General features: G+C 47.8%; 1 long non-coding RNA gene across 1 annotated transcript; it reads right to left on the minus strand.

The window, feature by feature from the left end:
• Positions 1 to 6: 6 nt before the first annotated feature.
• Positions 7 to 4094, minus strand: LOC143172806 (uncharacterized). The gene is made up of 2 exons (XR_012997413.1): positions 434 to 4094; positions 7 to 352 (listed from the first exon to the last, which is right to left on the minus strand). It is a non-coding gene; the product is annotated as an uncharacterized LOC143172806 (long non-coding RNA).
• Between the last annotated feature and the right edge of the window lie 12564 nt (positions 4095 to 16658).

Genomic DNA, 16658 nt, shown 5'->3' on the forward strand with positions numbered 1-16658 from the left:
CACCGCTTACAAGTTGTTGTTACAAGTTTATTAATAGACACGTACGTGTTCACAGGGGGCAGGGGGACCTGAAGGCTGCAGCCTTCTCCTGCAGGGTGGCTGTGGGTGGTGTCGGGTCGCTGAGGCTGTGTGTCCGTCTGTCCATCCAGCGGATCCGAGGTGGCCGGGAGCTGGGGTTGTTCAGCGTCTCTTCGCTGGCACGTGTATTGCGAGGTGGCTGTGCCGCCGAGTGAGCCAGCTCCTTGCCTCAGCACGCCGAAGGGTGCAAATTGCCCTGTCAGTCCATGTAGGCGCAGTGGGTAATAACGTTTCCTTCCCAGTCTCCCCGCAGCGATGCTGTAAGATGGTGGGCCTGTTCAAGATGGGCCCAGTTCGTTAGCAGCATTGACTGATGCGCAGAGAGCTCAACTGACACAACAGGAAAGAAGCTTACCTGTCACCACGGCAAATTTCCAGTTCAGCACGGTGAAAGACTTTCCTCGATGTATTGTTACACCTAGGACAAGCTTCTTAAAGACCGAATGTCTTCAAAATTGTGACAAGCCTCACGATGCGCATACTGCAAAAGCTTAGTTCTCTGCCATAGTCATCCCAAGCTTTATAACTAACATTTATAAGTTGTTTGTCTGCTTTTCCTAAAGTCTGTATCATCTTTTCTGCATTATCATTTCCACCTCACTTCAGTCCCGTGCATACAAATCGGGAGCCCAGGAGGTTACTTGCTTATCAGAGAAGCTGGTGCAGTGGATGGGACAACATAGTGCTTTGATTCCGCCAGTGCTGGTTTCAATAGTTAGTACTTACCTTTGATGAGTTATTAACCTCTGTTTCCCCTAAGGTACTCCTTAGGCAGTGAAGAGAGAGCCCTGCTACAAATAACCTTTAAAGTTGAGCCATCTATACTGGTAAAAGAGACCCCTGCCCCAGGTCCTTACAATCTCTTCCATCGGTAGGTGTGGGATCTCCCAGTGCATTTTCTTTGTAACCAAGGCTGTCTTTCTGCAAAAGAGGACGCTGATGTTAGGCTAACTTAGTACCATTATGTAATTAAACCCCAAATTTCTTAGTATTGTGTATTGCCTTGAGAAGTTCTACTCTGCCACATTGCCAACGTAACACTTGTAACAAAAAATATCTTTTAATTCATCATTACAGTAAGCTTGGCTTCATAACAACTTCTTAGCAGCAGCGCAGCAGAGCAGGGGCCAGCAGGCTGCATTGCAGTACAAGGGAAAGTGGGAGACACCTCTCCCTGCAGGAGTGTATGAATGTGTACATGTGTTGCACACACAGCTGGTGCTGCTGCTTTTGTCATCGTCCACCTCAGGCTCTGACACACAGCTGCTAGACAGCCGAAGCCTCTTAGGGCTTTCGCAACCAAAAAGAAACTGCTGACTGTTGCTAGTAAGAATCCAGCATTCTTGGCAGCACAGAGTAACTTGCTTGCATTGCATGGAGAGCCATTGAAGGAAAAAAAAAAAAAAGAGGCGTGAGATAAAATATCGCTTGCTATTTTTTGCATGGGTGATTACAACTTAAAATATGCTGCTTGTTCACTTTCACTATTGCCTGATACCAGATCTAATTCTGTACTTTGCAGATAAAATAAAAGGGATTTTTTTAAAACTTTTCATTCAGCAGTCCAGCATATGTAAGTGCTGAGCTTCACATGCAAATGTGAACCTTGTGCTGAGGGGTTGTGTCAGTTTCACTACTCTCTTCTGCTCAGAATATGTTAAATGTAAACTACTCATTCTGATTTTTGTGGTTGCTGGTTATGGTATGAAACAGTTCTGCCCAGTTTGTGGTGGGGCGAGGGTTCATTTACGTGGTGGCTGTTTAGCTCTGCTGTAAGGGCTTGTAAAAGCCTCAGCATAACTGGGAATCGACTCCAAAGGCTGTGAACTGCTAAGGACAACGTTTTTCCTGACCGTTTATTTGAACTTTGAGAGATAGAATGAGAAAAAAAAAAAGCTGTGATTTTTTTCTTCCCCTGGTACTGAGTAGTACAGGAACTTAGGATGACTCACTGTACGGGGCCTAAATTAAATAAACAAGTTCTTGGTGTTTCCTCTACCTCAGCCCCTTTGGCTCCATAAAATAGGTTATGGCAGAGCTTGACTCTCCAGGTCTTTCTTCGGGCTGCTTCCCATCAGTTGCAGAATTGAGGGCTGGTTTTTTTTTCCCAGAGTACTCTTGTCTTTCAGTTTCACAGTACTCCTCCTTGACAGCCAGTGCTTGGGTTTTCTTCATTTTGTGTCTGAAGTATTTTGAGTAATTGCCCTATGTTCAGACTGGAGTATCACACTTGCTGGCTTCTTTTACAACAGTTTGTATGCTGACTCAGTGAGCGTACAAACCTCTTCTATGCAAATAGAAAAACTTACATTGATTTGAAAGAGATGTGAGATGAAGCCCAAAAGTTAGAAAGAGATTTTGATGGCAAATGCATACAGCGATTACTTTTTGTTCTTCAGAACTCCTAGATTTTCATTTCCAAGTAACTTGATCTCCCTGGCACAGTTACTCCAACTTCATGCCACTGTGGCTTTGTCCTGCTCAACTCTTCTCAGTCCATGATTCCCCAGTAACTACTGTCTTCCAAATGGATGTGTATGTTTTCATGTCTTACAAGTTGCTAGGCGAAGCCATTAATTACAGCTGGCTCTTGCAGAGGGGGAGTAAAACACAGTGAAACCAACGTGTAGTAGGGAAGATAACTGCAAAGTCTTTGTGCCTCCGGTACACCTTTCCCTGCAGCCAGGTTTCCTTAGGTAACCCCAGCGGTTCTGGAAGTTGGAACGATGCGCACATTTAAACCACACAGAGGGACATGAGTCAGTGCGGTCCCCTTTCTGACTGAAAGAGCTATCCAAAGCTTAGGATCTTGATGGGAGTTTATCAGAGTGTGTATACATGCTGTGGAGCCTACAGTAGCTTTCAGCTGGAGTCTGTGACCTCCTAGGTCTCTCTCAGTAACGTTGCATTTAATGGAAGGAGAATCTGACAGCCGAGACAGTAAACAGGTCTGATGCAAGCCTGCTTATTTACAGTGAATGTGCAAGGACCTGATTCTCTCAGCTGCTGGTCACCCGGTAAAAGCAGTTTTGCTGTTGTTGGTAACAGACCACAGTCCTTATGCTAACTGTGAGGCCAGAGGACCAGGGTCTGTTGTGCTTGTTGACGACTTGTGAGAACTTACTTTGTGAAAAGAAGCTTTGTAAGGATGTCTCACGTTCCGATGTGCAGTTTGAGTATAAGGTAATAGCAAAGGCCTTAAAAACTTGGATGTGGGCTAAAAGAGCATCCCCAAGGCTATAAAAAATTCACTAGTAGTCAGTTACTGGTCATGGACAAAGTACAGCCTTGAGACCTGAGAAAAACTGTATCATAAAGAGAAAAAAGAGGAAGAAGCTAAGCCAGAAAAATGTTGAGCAACAGGATAGTATGCCTGACAACCTGGGAAAGTAACACCGTCAAGCCTCGCAGTGCGTGAAGTCCATCAGGCAGAGGCCTAAGGCTAAGACCCTGCTTAGAGAGTCAAACATCTTAGGATAAGATCTCACCACTGAGTGAACTTTCTCACTACGCATATTGGTTCAAAGCTGTGAGCATACTCCTGGCTTCAAGGACTCTGACTGCTTTGGACCCTTAGACTCGACAGCATTGCCCAGGGCTGTGCATAACAAGATCAGTGTGTACATGTCTGTGTGTTTTTACCTCAGATAATGTGTTTCACCTCTTCAACCACCAAAAAAATCCCTATTGCATGTTACTACAGTTTGTCTAGTTACTCTTGGTAAAAGGCTCTGCAGTTTCTCTGGCAAACATCAAGGCAAATACTTGCATCAGTGCTCGTGGTAAGTCAGAGCATTCAATCTCTGCACTAACTTGCAATAAGTGCCTACACCCTGTTGCCTGGGTCATCCTACTGTCTTAGATACCTGTATGTTATTAAGGCTGCCAATCATTATTAGCATTACCATAATTTTTACCAAGTCCTACACAGATATTAGGACTGATGTCCTAATGATGAAGAATATGAAGGTGATTCTCGCCTGTCCTGGTTTCGGCAGGGATAGAGTTAATTTCCTTCCTAGTAGCTGGTACAGGGCTGTGTTTTGGATTTAGGGTGAGAACAAAGTTGATAACGCACCGATGTTTTAGTTGTTGCTAGGTAGTGCTTACACTAGTCAAGGACTTTTCAGCTTCCCGTGCTCTACCGACTGAGAAGGCTGGAGGTGCACAAGAAGCTGGGAGGGGGCACAGCCGGGACAGCTGACCCAAACTGGCCGAAGGGCTATTCCATACCATATGACGTCATGCTCAGCATATAAAGCTGGGGGAAGAAGGAGGAAGGGGGGGACGTTTGGAGTGATGGCGTTTGTCTTCCCAAGTAACCATTACGCGTGATGGAGCCCTGCTTTCCTGGAGATGGCTGAACACCTGCCTGCCGATGGGAAGTAGTGAATGAATTCCTTGTTTTGCTTTGCTTGCGTGGGCGGCTTTTGCTTTACCTATTAAACTGTCTTTATCTCAACCCACGAGTTTTCTCACTTTTACCCTTCCGATTCTCTCCCCCATCCCACCGGGGGGGGAGTGAGCAAGCGGCTGCATGGTGCTCAGTTGCCGACTGAGGTTAAACCACGACAGTCCTTTTTGGTGCCCAACGTGGGGCTCGAAGGGTTCGAGATAATGACAGGTTTGATCGGAATGTGCTAGATCGAATTTATACCTGTTATAGCTGTTTAGCTATTAATTGGCAGGCTCCTGTGCTTGCCATGGGGCTTGCTTGCCTTACTGTATATTAGAGTCTAGTGCTTGTTAGTGGCTGCTTTTTGCTTTCGCTGCTTGCTGTACTGCTGTACCGCTTATCATCATATTCTACTGTGCCTGGGAACATTTTGATAACAGCAATGGCGATGTGCCTGGGCTGGCAGATGGCCAGGGCATCGCTGCTGTTTCTGTGCTGCTGTACTGGACAGGCTGGAACTCCAGTGTGAACTCGAGTCGAAGGGACTGTGACCTGTGGATGAGTCCATGCGGGAGCAGGACACCCCAAAGCGTCTGTGGCCGTGGATAAGCCCATGCCACAGCAGGTGCATCTCGAAGCGTCTGTGGCCGCGGTTATGTTTGTGCTACAGCAGGTTTACTTCTGAAGGGACTGTGGCTGCGAGTAAGGCCACGCTGGAGCAGGTATATCTCTGAAGACATTGTGGCCCATGGAGAAGGCCGTGCTGGAATAGGTGCATCTCAAAATGACTGTGGATAAGTCTATGCCGCAGCAGGTGTACCCCTGGAGAGACTGGCTCATAGATAAGGCTCCACTTGGAGCAGGTACTACCCTAAGGGACTGCAGTCTGTGGATAAGTCCAAGCCGGAGCAGGGGCAAGGGGAGGAGTTCATTGCAATGTTAAACCCTATGGTTTGATCCGAAGGGACCAGGGGCGGAGATTGTAATGGAAACACCTTTAAATTGTTGTAACCCATGATTTGAGTTGCATGTTATAGAAATTACTATAGCAGGAACCACCCGAACCAGTGGAGGACAAGCCTTACAAGAAGCAGTGCAAGTGCAGCAGTGACCTGACCTGAGCTGGCTTTGGTACCCAGTAACTCCACGCAACACACCACCTCTCCTGTCCTGAGTGACCACCATCACAGATGGAGACCAAAGTCACGGACTAAATGAACTCAATGGATATTTCATGGACATTTCTGGACATTTTACAGACATTCCACAAGGGTGGTCCATAGACTAAGGGAATGATATCTGTGTGTTATATCAAAGGATGGAAAGCGGGGTGGGTGGTTAATGAGGTTGTACTGGAAAATATGGGACTTGAGCATGACGTAGATGGTATAGAATAAGGGGTGGATACTGTCCTGGTTTCGGCAGGGATAGAGTTAATTTCCTTCCTAGTAGCTGGTACAATGCTGTGTTTTGGATTTAGGGTGAGAACAATGTTGATAACACACCGATGTTTTAGTTGTTGCTAGGTAGTGTTTACACTAGTCAAGGACTTTTCAGCTTCCCGTGCTCTACCGACTGAGAAGGCTGGAGGTGCACGAGAAGCTGGGAGGGGGCACAGCTGGGACAGCTGACCCAAACTGGCCGAAGGGCTATTCCATACCATGTGACGTCATGCTCAGCATATAAAGCTGGGGGAAGAAGAAGGAAGGGGGGGACGTTTGGAGTGATGGCGTTTGTCTTCCCAAGTAACCATTACGCGTGATGGAGCCCTGCTGTCCTGGAGATGGCTGAACACCTGCCTGCCGATGGGAAGTAGTGAATGAATTCCTTGTTTTGCTTTGCTTGCGTGGGCGGCTTTTGCTTTACCTATTAAACTGTCTTTATCTCAACCCACGAGTTTTCTCACTTTTACCCTTCCGATTCTCTCCCCCATCCCACCGGGGGGGGAGTGAGCGAGCGGCTGCGTGGTGCTCAGTTGCCGACTGAGGTTAAACCACAACATCGCCCCAAAGAACTGACAATCTAAGGAAGCAAGGAATGAAACGGTGCTTGCAAGAAAGCAGCACTTTCATAGCAGAAGTTATGTTTCAGACCTTTTGGAGGGGAGTGCTGACTTTTCAAAACCGAGTGAGAAGCAACAGGAACAGTAGCATGGCCTGCACAAGGCCCTGAAGGTGGAGAAAGCAGCTTGTATTGGCTATGCTGAACCCGGGGGAGGTATGCAGAGGGCAGTACTCTAGGTGGCTGCCTGTGAGGCTGGATACCAGCAGATGAGCAGCAGCAGAGATACGGGAGGAAGAGGCAAGATTTTGAGCTTGTGATGGTGGTTAGGAAGAGGTGTTACTTAGGTAGATGTGTAGAAGGACTCCAGAAGGGCAGCACAGTCTGGAGAGGCTTTGGATCAAATGGAGCACACACTGGTAATGGGAGAGGTGAGGGAAAGTAGCAGAGTGACTGGCAGGCAGTAACATGAAGAGGTCCCTCCTTACCCTTCAAGAAAGGCTGCGTTTACATCTTTCACAAGTGACCTATCCTAGAAAAATGTTTCGAAAGCGGGCATTTTCCACTGGCTGTTGACATTAAATGGGCACGAATTAGTGTGGGGTGTCCTAGGATGTAGTGTTTATTTTTCCATTAGGGTGAGATTTTCCATTGAGCTGATGGGTCTCCGTTCCACATGCCTTTATGCAGAGCTCCCATTCGCTCTCTCTGTAACACGTATTAGCAGAGAACGCCAGTGCACCTTTCTGGAAGGCTGAACCAGCTGCAAGCACGTCTCTGGAGCAGGTGAACTGGTTCCTAGATTCCGTTTTGCAGTAATTGATACAGTGTGAATTAATTCACCCTTAATCTAATTCCGCATGCACTCAGGAGCTTTATCTGTCTCCTGTTGGCAGCATTCTTTCTTTCACTACAGGAGTAATTCAGAGGTTTACTTGAGGTATGAAAGTGCTACCAACCTTCCACAGTCATTCTCATTTATTGTGCAAGACAACACTGAAGCAGCTTCACTCTGTGTTTGTCATGATAGTAAAGAGCAGCTGCTCAGGTTAATCAACTTATTAGACCGTGAGGTATTAGGCAGTGACCATGGGAGCAGTGGTAACTTGCAGCAAGGTAGTTGTTACCACTTCAGCCACTACCAGCTGCAGGCAGAAGAGGGTCTGGATGTTGCTTTCTCTTGGCTTTATCCGTGACCTCTCATGTCTGCATGCCTCAAGGTGTGGAAAAAGTCATCAAAAGGGGCTGGAGGCTTCAGGCTTGGAGAAATCCTGATCCTCCCTTGGATGAGGGAAATCCTTGTGTGCATTTTCAGCACCACACCCAGAAGCATGGAAATTCCCATTAGAGTTTCCATCAGCACTTGGACACCATGGATGTTAGCACTGGAGTCTGCACAGAAGCACCTGTAGTTCATATACACTGACATAAAGTTAGTATGAGATCAAAATGAAACCCAGCCTTTAGTGATAAAAGGGGACTGAAATTTCTGTTAAGTAGGGATTTGCACTTGGGGTCTTTTGTTTTGAGAGCGATTGCTTTTTTGTTGTTAGCATTTCAGCTTGATTGGCACTCAAACAGCTGCCAAGAATACTGGGAATTCACTATAATATAACAGTGTGGCAAGTGCATTCAACTATCATCTTGACAGGCTTATATATTTATTACACTAATTATGTGGGTGTAGTAATTGTATTAGGAATATCTAGATGATATTTCCCATCTGTAAAATCAGTACCAGGCATAGGGAAACCCACAAAAGATCTCTCAGCTGACTTTAATCTGCAAAATTTCCTTAAACGTATCATAAATTTTCTAATTCAGTAGCAAAACCTTTGATTTTATTTTTTTTCCCCTTATACAGAAATTTAGGTGCATGACTACAGTAAGTACATTAACTTCCTAATTTGAAATCCCTGTTAATTCATTTTACCCCATTTATTAAGGAAGCAAGGGACGAGGGGTGGGGAGAGGAATCTCAATTCAGGGAGTGGCTGCAAGGCATGCTGCCTCTGAGAGCTATTCCTGGAGCATTGCTTCTGACAGTCCAGCTTTACGCCAGCGCTGTGCCTGCAGTTAGAATCTAACCCCTTCATACATATTTTTGTTTGTTTGTGTATAGGCTCTCTTGCAGTTATATCAGTGTCATTTTGCTACTCCAGGATATGAGGTTTGCCAAGAAAGGCCGTATGGGAGCTTGCAGTTGAATACCAGGCTGCATACTGCACGTTGCCCAAAGCATTTTAAAGCAGAGGTCATCTTCCAGGCTTGTAACAGTCATGGCTAATGACTCTGGAAGCTTAGCCCATGAGTGTCAATGCCTGGAAGAGGCTATTGACTGGGCATCAGAATTAAACTCTGTAAACCTGCGTGTGCATAAAGACTACTTGTCAGTAAGGAGAGGAAGGTACTGAATTCTGTATGCTTCAAGAGAGTTTATTTGGAATTGCACAAATCTTTTTATCCGTGAAAAGTTTCATTATTTAATCACTGGTTTCTTTGGAGTGCTAGACAGTTGAAAGGGAAAGGAATAAAAATGATTTGGGTTTGACAATTGCCAGTGTGTGTCTCCGAGGACAGTTATCTGATGGCTGGGTCTGTTAGCAGGAAGGGCTGTTGTTGCTGTAGGGGGATTTTACAGTGTTTCAGAGTGCAGACTCTTTGCCAACTATTTTCATATTTAGGCTTTGTTTGAGCTTCTGTCCTGTCTTTGTCCCTGCCTGTGCTGTAATAACAAGCACAAATGGAAGCCGGAAGCTGCATATTGGCCTTCTGTAGGTCTGCAGAGCTGCTATGGAAAGGCCAGACGTCTGAATATTTCCAAAGCAAGGCCAATTATTGCATGAGATGTTAGAATGGCAAATAATGCGGTCAGCCAGGGAAGCCCATTGCTATTTCTGCGATTTGACAGTGTCACAGTGAGGGTCTTCCCAAATTCAGGGCTGGACTGAGCAGTTGCAGAATGGATTGCTGAGTGCACTATGAAAAGCTCCTAGGGAAATGACATCAGAAATTGGCAGCAATTAATCTGGAACATTGATTCCAAGAATAATATTTATCTGAAAAATAATGAATCAAATCCTACAGGTCTAACTGGGCCTACTATGAATAAATTAGATCAGTTTATTTTTGTATGAGTCATTAATCATATTACAGTCATCATTGTGGTTATCTGAAAGTATTTTAATTTAATCAAAATGCAGTTAAAACTCATTTAAACAAATTTGGCCTCAATTGTACTGCCCCACACACAGACTAATCTTTTCCAGGATGGTGCGAGGAATTAGACACCAAAGTAGATCTTTCTATAGAGACCTGACTATGGATTTGTACATTACTTGATTTTGAGCATGCACTTTCCAACACTTTGCTTTTTACCCTGACTACCAGATAAAAGAGGACAATATGCTATGCTCTGAGGCTTCTGTCACAGTGTTCATAGCTTGTACAGGCCATCTGCTGTGGAGTAATATAGCTGCTGCAGTACGTTGCTTTCCTAGCATATGCGTAACCTGACAGCTGGAGAGTGTGAGCCCTCTGGATTCATCAGGAATTCACTTCTATGTGTAGCTACTCTGTCCATGCCATATGTAAAACAATATTAACTCCTAGGTCACAGAGACCACGGAAGCATTGTGTATGCAGGGATGTGGGTAGCTTCTAGTCCAAACTTCTACTTGGAGTGGGGTCAAGAATGAATTCAGACCCTAGTGCTCAGAGCTCTGTCCAGCCAGACTTTGAAAACCTCCAAGGACAGAGATCCCACAGCCTCTCTGGCTCCTGCTACAGTGCTTAATTATTCTCATTTTTTACCCTTCTAACCATGCTGAACCTCTCTAGTTTCAGCTGATGTCGCTGTCTCTTGCCCTCCTGCCAGGCACCACCGGGAAAAACGTGTCCCCGGCCCCTTGATCCCATCCCCATAGGCACCAGGGTGTGCTGTGAGGTGCCCCAAACCCTTCTCTACTCCGTGCTGAACCAGCCACAGCCCCACAGACCCTCCTTTCAGGGCAAGTACTTCAGTCCCACAGTCCCAGTGGCCTCCCCTGAGCCTGTCTGGTTTGTCAGTGTTATCTCCTGTCTGGGACCCCAAACAGGACGTAGTGCCCGGATGAGGCCTGATGGGTGCTGAGCAGAGGGGATCACCCTTGAGCCCTCCTCTGGCTAGAGGAGAAAGATGGGAGAAGACCCGCCAGAGCGAGCCAAGTGCTGCCTGTGACCCCCTGTGGGAGGAATCGGGGGAGCCCAGAGGGCTGGCCGGCAGTGCTGGGGTGTGGGGAGAGCCTGTGGGACTTTGTCCTGCAGCCTCCCAGGGAGGCACGAGGTGTTACCGAGTGAACCTTCTTGCCATGTGTGCCTGGAGACATCTGCCACGGCTGGAGTGACCTGACGGGGCCCTGGGGAGGCATGGCCGAGGCCTCGGTGACTGGCGTGAAACACCGATGCCGAGCACAAGGCAAGAGGTGGGGGGATGGAGCGGGCAGTGGTGTTGTGGTAACCCCAGACGCGTGTGCTGAGGCCGCAGCGCTGCCAGGGTGAGCGCCGCGGGCGAGGATGACCCTTTGTGGCATCCCCAAGCGATGGACGGTGATGTCCCTAAGCGATAGGTTCTGATGCCGCTGAGGGATGGACTGTGATGTCACCTGGTGATGGACTATGATGTCCCCGAGCAATGGATTGTGACCAGGTGTCCGTAGCTTCTTATATCCGGGCACTGAGTCTCACCCAGCCAGCTCGTGCCCACACTCCACCTGAGCGAGTTCGTGAGGTTCAGAGTGTTGAGCGAGGCCTTTGGTCCTGGTGTCATTCTCGGGGAGTTGTTTGTTGCAGCTCTCAGGGCCTGACCCCAGAGCTGTCAAAGAATTTTCCTTGGCCCTGCCAGCTTCAGGCAGCCGGGACACCCAGGAGGCGCGCTCGCAGCAGCAGAGGTGAGCCGTGCGGGGAAACCTCACCCTGGGGTGGGGAGCTGGGAGGGTTTCCTTCTTGGGGGACCTGGGTGTTTCTTCCACCCTCCCTGGACCAGCCAATGACCGTGGCGCCTCTTCCCTTTCTAGCGCGACACCCCCTGCTGCAGTGCCAGTGAGAGGGAGCATCTTGACATCTCCAGCTCCCCCCAGCCCACCGCAGCACGTGGAGAGCATGGCCACGGAGCTGGAGGACCGCTGTCCCATCTGCCTGGACAGCTGGGAGGAGTCCAGCTACGTGATGCCATGCCTCCACCAATTCTGTTATGAGTGCATCCTGCGGTGGGCTGAGAGCAAGCCCGAGTGCCCCCTCTGCAAAAGGAGGGTGACCTCCATCTTGCACTCGGTGAAGGCGGACGACAACTTTGAGGAGCATGTCCTCCCACCGCCTGCAGCACCATCAGTTGTTGTCCACCTGATAGGAGGAGCTCCTGGCCGTCCAGCTGCCCACAGTCTCCATCACCCGGCAGCGTCCCAGCCATCAGCTGCGGGGCTGGTGCCCAGGGCTCCTGTGGGCAGCCTTCATCCCCACATCTGGGCACGCCTCTTCCGAGAAGACCCAGCTCTGCTCCGGCCCGTGAGGCTCTGGCTGCGACAGGAGCTGCGGCTGATCTTTGAGGGTGGCCGCTGGGAAACAGCAGCAGCACAGAGGCTTGTCCTGTCCATCCTGCACCTCTTCGGCCTCGATGAGGAAACTCTGTTCCAGCTGCTGCAGGCTGCCCTGGGCCCGCACACAAGGAGCTTTGTGCGCCGGCTGATTGACACCATCGTGGACCGGTGCAGCGGGGAGGCCAGACGTCGCATGGGCCTGGGGGACACCCATGCTGCTGAGGAGCGGGAGGGCAGCCATGCGGCTGCCCCCAGCCCCGCTGCCTCCCGAGGGGGGTCTCCTGTCCCCAGTCCAGCCCCCTCCAGCAGCCCTGACAGATCTGAGGCAGAAGAGCTCCCCAGCACCTCATCGGCTGCCCTTCGTGGAGGTCTCAGCAGTGCCCCCTCTACCCCTGTTTCCACCCACAGGGAGCAAGAAGAGCCACAGGAGGACGCAGAGGAGGCTGTGCCCGGGCCGTCCACTCCCAGCCAGGGCAGTGAATGCTCCCCTCGGGGGTCCTGGCGAGCCCCGAAGAGGAGGGCTGGCAGCCCTGAACCCACTTCACCTCCGAACAAGAGGCCACCCCACCGGCAACAGTAGGAGGGTGCCCCAGGAGCTGGCAAAACCAGGGCCAGGCCAGCAGCTGGGGCACCCACCAGTCCCCAAGGAGACCAGGAGACCGTCATTATTAGTCTAGCTCTAGTGATCAAATAATACAATAAACGTATGAAAACTACAGAAATAGTCTTGGTATTTCTAACAATGTAGTTGGCGTTGCTATCCCCACCTGTGTTGGTTTCTCATGTGGCCAGAAATGGCTACCAAGAGGACTCGGTCCATACTTTCCCCAGGGGCAGAAGTGAGGATGACTGTCCTGGAGTTCCTCAGATCATCCTCTTGCCTTTTTTAAAGGTGGGGTGCAACATTTGGCACTCTCTAGTCTTTGGTGCCTCCCCCAACCTCCACAATCTTTCAAAGATGACAGAGAGTGGCCGCAGAGTGACATCAGCCAGCTCACTCAACACCCTCAGACAAATCCCGTCAGGGTTGATGGACTTGTATGGGACAAGATTCCTTAGGAGACCTCTGCGTTGAACGTCCTCTGGTACTGGAATTCCTCTGCTCCTTGATCCCTGCCTCTGCGCTGAAATGCCCGGGAATAGTGTCAGTGAAGACTGAGATGAAGAAGGCAGCAAGTACCTCAGCTTTGCCCACATTTGCTGTTACTGTATCACTCAACCCATTTGGCAAGCAGGCACGTACTTTCCTTGCCTGATTTACTATTTACGTAGCAGCAGAAGCCCTTCTTGTTGCTTTTCATATCCCTTGCTAACCCTGGCTTAGCTTTGGTTTTCCTGATCACATCTCTGCACATCTCAGCAGTGTTTCTATATCCTCTTTCATAAACTGTCCTAACTCCCACCACCTGTATACATCTTTTTTTGCATTGCTTTGCCATGAATTCGCTGGTTAGCCATGCCAGCCTCCTGATATATCTGTTGTGGTTTTTTCTTGAGCATCAGCATGGACTTTTCTTGCGTTTGGAGAAGATTGTCTTTAAAGGCCTGCTAGCCCTTTTGAGCTCCTTTGCCCTTCAGAGTTGGCTCCCACAAGAGCTGCCTCCCACCTACCTCTTCCCTGAATAAGCCACAGCATTCTCTCATGAGGTCCAGGGCTACTCGCCTTCCTAAACCCCGCCAGGATCTTGAACTCCGCTGTATCATGATCATTACAGTCATGGCTCCTATTCACTGTCACAGCCCTGACCAGTTCTTCCTTATTCTTAAGTAGCACATTCAGGACACCATCACCCCAGGTTGGTCCATCCAGCATCTGTATTATCCCTGACACCCTCCAGAAATCTCCCTGATGGCCTTTCCCTTACAGCAGGTGCCAGGGAGGTTGAAGTCCCCTAGGAGAACCAGTGCCAATGACCAGAAACTCAGCCATGCCAGGAACACTGTAGTTCTGTGTCCACACATGGTGCTGTAGCTCAAACGTAGAAACTAGGAGTATGAGACAGGGCCAGCAGATCAAATATGACTCCTAGAAACATCTTAAAAGAAATTAAGGTTGGGTTTTTGTTGTTTGGTTCAGGGGTTTTTTTTGTCCTTATGACTCTAGCAATAAAGTATGATGGGTCAGAAACCCCCTCTTCTGAAACTGAATGTCTTCCTGTCTCCAGCATAAATGTATTTGTGGTCGGTTTAAACCTATTTGGTCTTCGGCCAGCATGGCCATTCAGGATTTCAGCATTCATACCGTATTCATGTACAGTAATTGTACTCCTCTTGGCTTTCATTTTGTGAGACTAAATATGCCAAGCTTCTGTAGTTTTGCCCTCTTTCCTATGATTATTTTAGTTGTCCTTCTCTGCACCTGTTCCAAATGGATTTAATCTTTCTCGGACTTGAACTGGACCCTACACGACATCTCACTAGTATGATTTGTGCTTCTGGGTCTTTGCACCTGCTCTGTGAAAGCACTTGCCTTTCTCACAGCACTGTCTTCTTAGTGACATGCAGATATGTTAGGACCAGTTACGCACACTTGCCTTGCTGCCTTGGCAGTTTTCAGCCACTGATCTCCAGCATAGAGCAGAAATTCTTGCTGTTGTTGCCAAAGGGATGACTTTGGAGTCTATACTGCTTACATTTATATACCTTCTTCCGGTTCTGAGAGTCACATTTTTTTCCATGTGGACAGTGCCTGTAAACTTTGAGCTAATCACTAAGTTTCTGCATGGTGCTTCCACTTTTTGCAACACAGTCATTAAAGGAAATTTCCAGTAAGATGGGTCCAAATAGCAGTCCCTGAAGAATCTCTCAAATAACTTACTTCCAAGCTAATGATCCCCTGCTGTCATTACAGATCCCTCTGTGCCTCTTCTTCCTGTAATCAACTTCTTAGCTGCTATACCATGATGGTACTAATCCCCATTTTTGCCAGTGTCACTAATTATTTCTAAGATGACATCGAGTCAAATGGATACTGTTTCTGCTGTGCAAAGGGCGTCAACAGAACAGCCAATATTTTTTGATGGCTCTTGGCACTCAAGGCTATTTCTATATGACTATAATGGAAGGTGGTGCAGCCTAGACTGTGCTAGCAAGCACAGATTTTGGATTGCTTCAGATGACTTGGGCTGAATGATACTGTTGTGTCTAGACACTCCCTAACACACAGGTGGGTACACACACACGCAGACACACACACATCCCTGCTCTGTACTTCTACCTTCCCTTGTACATTGTTATTGTCATTTTTTAGCAAGTCATTCACAGATATTTGTATGCAAACTACCACAGCGAGTGTTTGAATGCTAATGAGGCAGCAGACTCACTGGGAATGTGCCTTGCTTCATTCGGTGACTGAGAAGCATGCTGGGTGCTATCTTTTAGAGGAAATCTGCACAGATTCTTAGCTGGCTGTAGTGCACATTCCAGTTGAGCACTACTTACCAGCCAAATTTCAAGGTTCAGCAAGCAATTCAACTAGGGCAGAAGGAATAATTACAGAGTTGTGAAAGGCTGAAATGTAAAACAGATGAACAGATTGTTCCCTCCACCTGCCAACCTTGGGAAGAAAAAAATTCGGCTTCTAGATAGCAGCAAACTCTCTTAGCTTGAAGGGACCTTGCCTCCCTACCAAAGCCATGAATGACAGTCGAGTCTAAGAGATTGCATTGCACACTTTAGTGTCAAATCTTCAGTTAGCATGTTGTGTATTTATGATATCCAGCTTATCGTCAGGATTCCTGTGCTCACGGTAGCCAGTGCAAATACCAGGTGCCTGCAAAATACCATGTCCGAGGGTGGTGTTACCAAACTGAGCTCTGCAGAGTCCATGAAGTCCATTGATGGACCTGCCTGTTCAACTGGCTATTTCACTTTTAGGATTGGGTCACTACTGAACTCCTCAGGTAAAGCCTTTTCTAGTGCTAACTGAAGCAGGGATATGTCACCTTTAATCCATATGCCCCTTTCCATTACAGCTTTTCTGTACTGTAGTGAGGGATTGCAGTACATGTGAGGATACCAGGTTTGGCTCTGATTTCACATGGCTACCAGTAAAATGAAATACAGATAAAACAGGGAGCTGATTTGCTTGGGATTTAATAGCATGCTTTTCCTTCTTTACATCCAGCCAGTTGGCTTTTCTTCTACCACTGCATTCCTAGGCTTCCAACTGCAAGTTTAAGAGGTAGTTCAGAGCAGTGGGTAGGGTGCCTGACTGGGAGTGAAGAGGCCTGCCTACCAATCCTGCCCGAAGTAACCGATCAGCTAATGATTTTGATTTTAGCTGTATGCAGTTCTGTCCTGTCTGTGGGGAGGACTCAATAGATCTGCAAAGTGCAATGACTTAAAAATTAGCTTCATAATATTTTTTTAATTAAAATGAAGAAGCAAATTAAATTACCAGCAGTGAGAACGAGAAATAACAGTCATCCACTAATTGTTTGTTGGAAGACAGGTTCAGTGAAGGGGAAAATCAAATTAGATAGGTATTGCTGGGTTTACCTTTATACTTTCTCGGCTAAATAGTGTTTTCTGAGATCAAGGAGAGGACTGAACAAGCAGCAATTCCATTTCAGGTTATGTGCAGTTCACTTGCATGTCTGGTTACAAAT

The sequence above is a fragment of the Aptenodytes patagonicus genome, chromosome Z (genome assembly GCF_965638725.1).
Source record: "Aptenodytes patagonicus chromosome Z, bAptPat1.pri.cur, whole genome shotgun sequence".
Taxonomy (NCBI): Eukaryota; Metazoa; Chordata; class Aves; order Sphenisciformes; family Spheniscidae; genus Aptenodytes; species Aptenodytes patagonicus.